The following is an 11951-nucleotide window of genomic DNA, read 5'->3' as shown; positions in this document are numbered from 1 at the left end:
AGATTTTTAAATTTACTTTATCAGTATCTGTACAAGAAAATTTTATCAAACTTTAAGTTTGATAATTACTATTAAAAATAGTTAAGCATTTATGTTGCCATGAAACAAAAATATCTCTAGAGCTGTTTGTTCTGGGGTGGTTTTTTTTGGGTTTTTTTTTTTACTAAAATCCTAACAGCACATTTGCATCCGTATATATTTGCATCCAAAAGCTGCTGTTGCAGTTTATCAAAATGTGTTTCTTATTAAGTTACTACTAAAACTTTGTAGGGGTGTAGAGTGGGTTCATGTTAGCATTCAATTCAAATTTGGCTTACACCCACTAAGGTCTTCAAGGTGAGGTTAATGATTTATTCGTCAAAAAATGACAGAATATAAATTATAAATTTTGATTTTTACAAGTGTGGTGTGTATGGTCAACTTATAGAAAGTATGTCATGTCAGATTTGACCTCTGACCTCTCATTCAAGATCAATAGACTGATTCGAAGGTCAACACGATATTACTGCTATAAAGAGCTATTAAAAACTATGTTCCTTACTGCAATGTTGTACTGAAAACATAAAGGGAATGATATGGGGATTCTAAAGATCACCTTATTTGACCTCTGACCTCTTCTTCAAGGTCAAGCAAGGTCAAACTATAAAGACAAGGATAAAATGTTTTTTATCTTTAAAACTATGCTTTAAATTCTGCTGCCTTTGTGTGGCTACATTTAAGCAATAATATTGGTATGATGGTATTCTAAATATCAAATTATACTTTGCATTTAAATATCATGTCACATGTGACCTTTTGACCTTACTTTCACATTTGACCCACTGCCTTTATCTTTATGAAAGACAGTTTTGTCAAGAGAAAGAGAATAACTGTTATTTAAATACTTAAAAGGAATTTAAATTCAAATTTTGTCACACACACAACCATACACAGTATGACATAAGGTGAAATGCTTATTGCTGTGCAATGCCCAACCATTAAATGACAGTAAGAATTGAAAGTAATATTTATAGACTACTACAAAAATTTACAGATTTAACTTAGAAATTCACAGTAAGATGTGCAAGTAACAGTTTACATAAGAAATTATTAACAAAAAGAAATTATAAATTATAGAAAGTGTGCAAAAGGAAAAACCAGAGTGTGTGAGGAGATGTAACGTCTGTGGGAGAGTTCAGTCCTACACCTGGTTCAGAGCTCGAATAGCCTGGGGGAAGAAGCTCCTCATCATTCTCTCTGTTTTGGCCTTAAGGGAGTGGAAGCGCTTCCCAGACCTAAAAAGTGAGAAGAGTCCGTTGTTGGGATGGGAGAGGTCCATCATAATCTTCCGGGCTTTAGTCCTGCACCGCTTGGTGCAGATGGAGGTCAGGAAGCTCTGATCGAATGATGCGTTCGGCCGAGCCAGTAGTGATGCGCGAATCATGAACGAATCGTTCAATACTCGAAAATCACTTCACTGACTCATGAATCATGATTCACAAGCCCAACTGACTCACTGACTCATCCCTGTTAGCAAACTAATTTCATTAGTAGAAATATATCTAGCTTTTAATTAAAATTGTGGAGAAAAACACACCATTTAGTATCTTAACAAATACATTTCTGCTCTGAACTGGAAGAAAAAACCTTGAGTAGAAGCTCACATCAAGACAATAGCTCCTCGGTTCACAGTAGCATCGCTCTGATAACATGCTAACAGAACATTTGAGCTACTCACCCCCTCCCTTCCTGTGCTGAATCATAGCACAAACTAATCACTCACTCACTCACCCCCTCCCTCTTGGCTCACAGCTTCTTCTTCTTCTTGGTTGGCAACCAATGTTAAGGCGCATTACCGCCCCCTGGCTCACAGCTCAGTGGACATTTAGATGAGAAAATATATATTTGGCACATTTAAGGAAAATACTAATAAAATAAAAATAAACAAAATAAATGTTCCCTTTAGAAATTTTTTTGCTCTTTTTTGTTCTATAAAATAGTTGTTTTCTTTTAGAATCACTCACCTTAGCAGTAGGATATACATGAAAAGAGAAACTAATTAAGTTTGAGTGAAAATGTACATTTTTTTGCACTCTCTGGTCAACTGACTCAGTGACTCAAATGACTCAAAAAACCCGATTCACTTTGGTGAGTGACTTATTAAAACTCGATTTAGTAAAAAGAATCAAATTTACCATCATTACGAGCCAGTTAGCAAAAGCCTGGATTTTACACTTGGTTTTATTTCAATACAAAATTTTTAAAGTATATTAAAAAAGAACAAAAAAACAAAATGATTATATACAGAAATATTGTTTCCTTAAAAGTAAATAATGCCCAGAGAGGGGCCTTTCTCACTTCTTGTTCTATATGACATCTATGGGATGAATAATAAACATAGGTCCAATACGTTTATTGTCTTCTTCTTTTTCAGTTGTGTAAGTTCTTTAAAAATCTAATTTATGTATATCAGTGATTATTATTGTATCTGTAGAAGCACAGCAAACATAGAAGTTCACAAAAGCTACAGATCAGAAATAACTCAGGTTTTTTTTTTTTTTTTCAGGTTTAATCTTAGATAGAGAAAATCATCTTTATCCAAAAAGACAAAGCTCAGCTGAAACAAAACCAGAATGTGTTGGTATAGTTTGAATGTGATAATATTCTTTTATTTTGTATGGTTTTGCTCCCTTTTGTGGTCACAGCTGTTAATTGGGAAGCTTTTTATACCCAGCCAGTTGAGGAGTGTGCAGTTAGAGGTGAAACCTTGGCCCACGGCCTGCAAGTTTCCATTGGTGTATTATTAGGCTTACTGTTTGATATATGGTGCATGTATAATGTGAGTATACTAAGTTAATACTTAAGCTGTATGGCAATGAATTATTTCTCTTATTATTATTATTATTTTAGCAGGTGTCTATCTTATTATGCTGCCCTCACTAAAGTTTGTTGCAGTCATTGTAATCTTAACTATACAGCTAGCTTAACATTCTTTATTCCCAGCACCTTATCCTCCAAGAAGCAGGCCACTTGGTGTGTTTGGCATGAATTAATGAGGAAAATAAATTCTCTCTCTCTTTTTTGTAAAACTTTACAAAAAATGAATACAAAATACACAACAAAGGCTGTTCCATGACAAAGAGAGAATAACATTGTTCTAGAAAAAGATACATAATCACAAATTATAAAAAATTGAAAATACAAGTGTCCACCTGCCTCCAAATGATTTACCTAAAAATAGTGTCAGAACTTACTAATATGCATTAAAGGTATAAGAATTTACGGATGAAGTCGATATTGTGGACTTTAACACCAGGATTAATGAGATTGCCATCGGATTACAATTTTCCACTGAAGCAAAAGTGCACACTACTTCCTGAAGACGACTTCCTCTACAAAAGGATATTCTGTTTAATTACCACTAGGTGGTAGTAAGACTTCTAAACAACTCTAATACTTCCATTCCATAACACTTGTTTTGAAGAATAATGCTAGTTCACTGAAAACTACATTTACATATACTCAGATGTGTAGTTTTCACAGTCACAGTATTCAGGTTCTTCATCATGACTGGACATCTGTTATTTGTCATCCTTATCTGTAAGTTCAACTTTTTATCATTGCTTTATATTTGACTTTGTTTTATATTTAACACGATCCCTATTTAATGTTGGTTTTTATAAAATATTAAATGTTTATGTAATTACAGTATTTTACCTTAGAGTGAAAGAATTACACTTAGTGGGAGTTGCAATCTTTTAACATAAATTCTCTCTCCAGCAGATTTTTAAGATAAGATAAGATAAGATAAGATAACCTTTATTAGTCCCACACGTGGGAAATTTGTTTTGTCACAGCAGGAAGTGGACAGTGCAAAAGTTATGACGCAAAAATTAGAATACAATAAGAATAAATACAGATCATTTGTTGATGATATCAAAGTGAAGTTAGTCAGAGAACCCAGTATTTACTTTCATGGTCACCTGTCTGATGTGGTGTGGTGATGTTAGCAGCCTTTCTTCCACCAAAACTGACTCTGAGTAAATCCTTGATCACAGCCTCAGTCATATTGAGGTGTGAAGCTCCGTCAGTGTGATTTCTACATTGTAAGCCAAGTGTCTACAGGCTCCTCCTGTGGGCAGACACTAACAAGGACTGTGGTGTTGGAGATGGCTCAAAAGATTTTACCGCTTTTCATTTTTAGTGTAGCTTTATGAGTTTGCATTTACTGTGTCTGCAAATATATAGACATAGCACATCGTTACACATTTATACAGTCTCACACAGCTCTGTTTAGGCGCAATGCCTTATGGTTACTCAAACGCTAATACTCCTTACAGTAAAATAAATAAAATAGCATAAACAAAAAATACTATGATTGACCAGTCTTCACCCACTGTGACTACAGTCCAACACAGGTATAGATCCACTACAACGCCACAAGGTTTCCGCATGCACTAGCGAATTAGCACTAGCTGTTAATCGTTAGCTCCATGGCTATCGCTACCAGTGAGTATAATGGCACATAATGGGGATTAACGGCCAATTTTAACAAATTCTCTGCAACCCTGTGGACTCATCTTTAGACACAGCTCAAGTTATTTACTCTCTTGTATCTGCTTACCTGCAAATATATAGACATAGCACATCTTTACACATTTGTACAGTCTCACACAGCTCTTTTAGTCGCACTGCCTTATGGTTAGTGGCCAGGCTTATTTACTATTGCTATAGCAGCTCATTTAAGGGGATACTCCCTCTTGCGGTGCAACTGAGGAATAACTACCCTTCCCGTACCATGTCTTACTGGAGAATGGGGCACACATTATTTTACCACAACCAAAGAAAATAACATATTTGAACAATCAGAACATTTTAACATTTTAAATCGAGGGCATCTGCTGTGGCAAATGGGTGCAAGCCTTTTACCACAAACTTAGTCACTGCTCGGTGACATTCGTCTATCCTGGCCTGAAAGGAGACGCTACCGGTAGACTGCAGCGAGAACTGCCAGCATCTGAGCCAGCCAGACTCTGTCTGTCCCTCTCATCATGGTCACCTAAATGCACAGTAATGGCAGGTTTTGTAATAAGGCAGATTGCGCTAACATAATATGCACTGTTAGTTGATTATTTACCTGCTGTATTAACGGGAGAGGACGTGCAAACGTTACCGCTGCTGCTGGGTTGAGATTCACGAGTCCGGAGCGGAATTAAAAACACAACATTCATTTAAGGTCATCGCGTGTTTTGTGAGCAAATGCTTTTGCATATTCGTAGTGTTTCCTCCCTTAAATGAAATATCTACTTTGCAAGTATCGCAAGTTGCCTTGTTGTCATCCATTCTTGTAAAGTATAACCAAACTTTTGAGCATTTGAGCCACTTAGTTGCCGTGTTTCCTGCCAGGTAAATGACGCTCCACAACGTGGTGACGTCATTCAGGGCAACTGGAATCGATAAGGGAATCGTTTGCAAAAATGGCAAACAATTCCAAGGAATTGAAACAGTGGGAACCGGGTTTCGATACCCATCCTTATCCATCATCATCCAAAGTGAGTGCACAGCTTTACCACAAACTACTGATGTTATCTTAATGTGTGAAAGCAAAGAATGCTTTCAGTATGTTGGTCAGGTGTGATCCTAACTGCAGTTCACGATGAAAGACCCAAATGCAGGACATGTACACGGAAAGATAAACTCAAAGCAGCTGTTTATTTTGATGGTGAAGGTGTTTGCCTTATTACCAAATTTTTAGGAATTTGTTGTTAACATGGGCATCAACTTATAAAAACAGAAACATTCATATGATAGTCCTCCTTGCAAATAAAAATGTTTCCATTGTCACTGACATACTTCTGATAGCTATCACTGTTGTGAATTGTACTAGAGTAGCTGTGGCCTTTATGCACTTTTTACTTCTCTATACCCAAAGAAGATCTGGTGAGAAATAGAGCTTTGTTTTTTTTGGGAGATTTGACTCTGTGCACCACCACTGGATTTTTAATTAAATAATCAAGATATAATTTATGCAGATTTTCAACCTTAATCAAACAAATTCATTAAAGAAGTTTCTTTTCATTTTTGAGAAACATTTTTTTTTCCAAATTTAGGATTGGTTTTATCATTTCTTTATTGAATCTGTTTTATCTTTTTGTTTCGTGGTATGGTTTGGTCAGACCTCTGGCACAGAGAAAAACAGTGTGGAAGATTAATAGTGACTAACACTGAGCAGTGCAGATTTTCTAACACTGGAAAATAACTAAAAATGCTAGTAATTTTTCAGTGTTAGAGAATCAACACTGCTAATGTTAGCCATTGTTAATCTTTAATACTGATTAGGTTACTGTTAGAAATATAATACTATCAAAAATATATATACTATCAATGTTCATTTAACACTGAAAAGAGTGGACTCATACAGACAGTTTCTACTGTCAATTTAATAGTGGAGATTTTGCAGTGTTATTATTTAAAAATAAAACGTCATACATCTTTTCACAAGCTGTTAAAAAGGAGAATACCAGGTCTGTAGAGGCATTTATTTCTAAATTACTTTTGATTTTGTCTGGAAACACATGAGAGAGAGAACAGCTCATTTATAATACATAATTTAGTTTCCACCAACATATTTCTGAGGAAAAGACTGTTGCAATTGATTAAATTCCTTCCTTTTAACCTCACCACTGTGCTCTTTGCATGTGTCCAGATTTCCATTTAACATAAATATATCATCATTATATGGGTTTAAGGGTTTCTAAAAGTGTGCTACAGCAGGTCTATTTGGTTTCTGTGTTTCTCTGAGTTTAGATTACAAAAAAGTATCCAGCATTTGGGAAACAGACAAAGAAAAAAAAATCGTGTGCATTGTTTATCTTGTCTTATTCCTGTTTTACTTGGAAGGTTAGTTTTCTGATACTTCTTGCTTTCATTTTACTACCAGCATTTGTCCGTAAATTTCTTCTCTGCTCTGCTCTCATCAGTTTCACCTTAGTTTGCCTTTACCCGTGTTCAGTGGGCCTATTTGTGTATATGGTCTTGTCTTGTGTTGTCCTCTACAAATGCCTTGCTTCACCCACAGCCTGTGCTAGCTTCCTTTACAACAAACTTTCTTCTGATTGGCTGAACATCACAATGAGGAGATTCAATTCAATTCAATTTCAATTCTATTTTATTTATATAGCGCCAAATCACAACATAAGTCGCCTCAAGGCGCTTCATAGATACAGAGAAAAACCCAACAATCATATGACCCCCTATGAGCAAGCACTTTCGCAACAGTGGGAAGGAAAAACTCCCTTTTAACAGGAAGAAACCTCCGGCAGAACCAGGCTCAGGGAGGGGCGGCGATCTGCTGCGACCGGTTGGGGTGAGAGAAGGAAGACAGGATAAAAGACATGCTGTGGAAGAGAGACAGAGGTTAATAACAGATATGATTCAATGCAGAGAGGTCTGTTAATACATAGTGAGCGAGAAAGGTGACTGGAAAGGAAAAACTCAATGCATCATGGGAATCCCCCGGCAGCCTATGTCTATTGCAGCATAACTAAGGGAGGATTCAGGGTCACCTGGTCCAGCCCTAACTATATGCTTTAGCAAAAAGGAAAGTTTTAAGCCTAATCTTGAAAGTAGAGATAGTGTCTGTCTCCTGAATCCAAACTGGAAGCCGGTTCCACAGAAGAGGGGCCTGAAAACTGAAGGCTCTGCCTCCCATTCTACTTTTAAATACTCTAGGAACAACAAGTAGGCCTGCAGAGCGAGAGCGAAGTGCTCTAATAGGGTGATATGGTACTACAAGGTCATTAAGATAAGATGGGGCCTGATTATTTAAGACCTTGTATGTGAGGAGCAGGATTTTGAATTCAATTCTGGATTTAACAGGAAGCCAATGAAGGGAAGCCAAAACAGGAGAAATATGCTCTCTCTTTCTAGTCCCTGTCAGGACTCTTGCTGCAGCATTTTGGATTAGCTGAAGGCTTTTCAGTGAGTTTTTTGGACATCCTGATAATAATGAATTACAGTAGTCCAGCCTGGAAGTAATAAATGCATGAACTAGTTTTTCAGCGTCACTCTGAGACAAGATATTTCTAATTTTAGAGATGTTGCGCAAATGGAAGAACGCAGTCTTACATATTTGCTTAATATGTGCATTGAAGGACATGTCCTGGTCAAAAATGACTCCAAGGTTCCTCACAGCGTTACTGGAGGCCAAGGTAATGCCATCCAGAGTAAGAATCTGGTTAGATACCATATTTCTAGGCTTTTCAGGGCCGAGTACAATAACCTCAGTTTTATCTGAATTAAGAAGCAGAAAGTTAGCGGCCATCCAGGTCTTTATGTCTTTAAGACATTCCTGCAGTTTAACTAATTGGTGTGTGTTATCTGGCTTCATGGACAGATAGAGCTGGGTGTCATCTGCATAGCAGTGAAAATGTATGCTATGTCTTCTAATGATACTGCCTAAGGGAAGCATGTATAATGTAAACAGAATTGGTCCTAGCACTGAACCCTGTGGAACTCCATAATTAACCTCAGTGTGTGAAGAGGACTCTCCATTTACATGAACAAATTGGAGTCTATTAGATAGATATGATACAAACCACTGCAGCGCAGTACCTGTAATACCTACAGCATGTTCTAATGGCTCTAATAGGATATTATGGTCGACAGTATCGAATGCTGCACTAAGGTCTAGCAGGACAAGCACAGAGATGAGTCCACTGTCAGAGGCCATAAGAAGATCATTTGTAACCTTCACTAAAGCTGTTTCTGTGCTGTGATGAGCTCTGAAACCTGACTGAAACTCTTCAAATAAACCATTCCTCTGCAGATGATCTGTTAGCTGTTTGACAACTACTCTTTCAAGGATTTTTGATATGAAAGGAAGGTTGGAGATTGGCCTATAATTAGCTAAGACTGCTGGGTCTAGAGATGGCTTTTTGAGTAAAGGTTTAACTACAGCTAGCTTGAAGGCCTGTGGTACATAGCCGATCATTAGAGATAGGTTGATCATATTTAAGATCGAAGAATTAATTAATGGCAGGACTTCTTTGAGCAGTTTTGTAGGAATGGGGTCTAAAAGACACGTTGATGGTTTGGAGGAAGTAATTATTGAAGTTAACTCAGAAAGATCAATTGGAGAAAAAGAGTCTAACTTAACATCGATGGTACTAAGAGTAGCTGTAGATAATATTACATCTGTGGGATGATTACTGGTAATTTTTTCTCTAATGATAAAAATTTTATTTGTGAAGAAGTTCATGAAGTCATTACTAGTTAACGTTAAAGGGATTGTTGGCTCAAAAGAGCTCTGACTTTTTGTCAGCCTGGCTACAGTGCTGAAGAGAAACCTGGGGTTGTTCTTATTTTCTTCAATCAGTGATGAATAGTAAGATGTTCTGGCTTTGCGGAGGGCTTTCTTATAAAGCAGCAAACTATTTCTCCAGGCTAAATGATGATCCTCTAAATTTGTGACACGCCATTTCCTCTCCAGATTACGAGTCATCTGCTTTAGGGTACGTGTTTGAGAATTATACCACGGAGTCAGGTACTTCTGATTAGAGACCTTAGTTTTCACAGGAGCTACAGTATCCAGAGTCGTACGTAGTGAGGAGGTGAAATTATTAACAAGATAATCGACCTCTGTTGGGGTAGCGTTCAGATAGCTGCTCTGCTCTATGTTGGTACAAGGCATTGAAGATGATAACAGTGGGTGGATTATATTCTTAAACTTAGTTACAGCGCTTTCAGAAAGACATCTACTTTGATAAAGTCTACTCTCCACCGCTGTGTAATCAATTATTGTAAATGTAAATGTTATCAGGAAATGATCAGACAGGAGAGGGTTTAAATGTTAAATGTTCAGTTTCTATGCCATATGTTAAAACAAGATCTAGAGTGAACAACAGTTCAAATCTCCTTGACTGTCCTTGAAGTCAAAACTCTTTTTATTTTAGAAGTAAATAACTATATAAGTTATTTATAATTCTGCTCCAACGGAACTTGTTGTTTTCGGAGGAAAACACGAACACGGTGTACAGTCGAGTCTTAATAGCTTACTTACAACTGGGCTCGTCAGGCACTCTTCTTGGCTGAAGTGGTTATTATTATATTTACATGCTTCCAGCTCCCGTTTTTCCTCGATGACAACTCGTACCTTTCCACTCCCTTTTTTCTCCCTCCTCGCGCTCACAGACCCATAACGTGTATGGTAGTCCATTCTCCCTGCAACATGGACTACACTGCCCATGATGCTACATTCTTTAGAGCTATGCTTGTAGCATTCTGCCTGTTAGCTTAGCACAACAACAACAACAACGAAAAGGCGCTCTCTCACCCAGGAAACACACAGTCGCAGAGAGAGAGAGAGCGTCGCCCTGTAACCATGGCAACCATAACGCTGCAGCCTGGAACAACAGGTAGCTGTCAAACAAAACCCAAACAGTCCTGACGCGCGACAAAATGAAACAGGAAAGTACCGCAGTGTAATCCATTTATTTCAACAAAGTAACTGTATTCTGAATACCACCTTTTTAAACGGTAACTGTAACGGAATACAGTTACTCATATTTTGTATTTTAAATACGTAACGGCGGTACATGTATTCCGTTACTCCCCAACACTGTATGTGTATATATATATATATATATATATATATATATATAAAAAAAACACCCAGCACACCCCTGCGGGCGGTTTATCCTTCAAGCTCGGGTCCTCTACCAGAGGCCTGGGAGCTTGAGGGTCCTGCGCAGTATCTTAGCTGTTCCCAGGACTGCGCTCTTCTGGACAGAGATCTCCGATGTTATTCCCGGGATCTGCTGGAGCCACTTGCCTAGCTTGGGAGTCACCGATTACCACGGGGACCACCGTTACCTTCACCCTCCACATCCTCTCGAGCTCTTCTCTGAGCCCTTGGTATTTCTCCAGCTTCTCGTGTTCCTTCTTCCTGATATTGCTGTCATTCGGATCATCGATCACTACGGCCGTCTTCTTCTGTTTATCTACCACCACTATGTCCGGTTGGTTAGCCACCACCATTTTGTCCGTCTGTATCTGGAAGTCCCACAGGATCTTAGCTCGGTCATTCTCCACCACCCTTGGGGGCATCTCCCATTTTGACCTCGGGACTTCCAGGTTATACTCGGCACAGATGTTCCTGTACACTATGCCGGCCACTTGGTTATGGCGTTCCATGTATGCCTTGCCTGCTAGCATCTTGCACCCTGCTGTTATGTGCTGGATTGTCTCTGGGGCATCTTTACACAGCCTGCACCTGGGGTCTTGCCTGGTGTGATAGACCCCAGCCTCTATGGATCTTGTGCTCAGAGCTTGTTCTTGTGCTGCCATGATTAGTGCCTCTGTGCTGTCTTTCAGTCCAGCTTTGTCCAGCCACTGGTAGGATTTCTGGATATCAGCCACCCCCTCTATCTGCCGGTGGTACATACCGTGCAGGGGCCGGTCCTTCCATGATGGTTCCTCGTCTCCCTCCTCTTTCTTGGGTTTCTGCTGCCTGAGGTATTCACTGAGCACTCGGTCAGTTGGGGCCATCTTCCCAATGTATTCTTGGATGTTCGTTGTCTCATCCTGGACTGTGGTGCTGACACTCACCAGTCCCCGGCCCCCTTCCTTCCGCTTAGCGTACAGCCTCAGGGTGCTGGACTTGGGGTGAAACCCTCCATGCATGGCAAGGAGCTTTCTTGTCTTTATGTCAGTGGCTTCTATCTCCTCCTTTGGCCAGCCTATTACCCCAGCAGGGTACCTGATCACGGGCAGGGCGTACGTGTTGATGGCCCGGATCTTGTTCTTACCATTCAGCTGACTCCTCAGGACTTGCCTGACCCTCTGCAGGTACTTGGTGGTTGCAGCTTTTCTAGCGGCCTCTTCATGGTTCCCATTCGCCTGCGGGATCCCCAGGTACTTGTAACTGTCCTCTATGTCTGCAATGTTGCCTTCTGGTAGTTTAATTCCCTCAG

The sequence above is a fragment of the Astatotilapia calliptera genome, chromosome 5, assembly GCF_964374335.1.
Source record: "Astatotilapia calliptera chromosome 5, fAstCal68.1, whole genome shotgun sequence".
NCBI lineage: Eukaryota > Metazoa > Chordata > Actinopteri > Cichliformes > Cichlidae > Astatotilapia > Astatotilapia calliptera.
The sequence above is the reverse complement of the archived record's forward strand: the minus strand, read 5'-3'. Positions refer to the sequence as shown.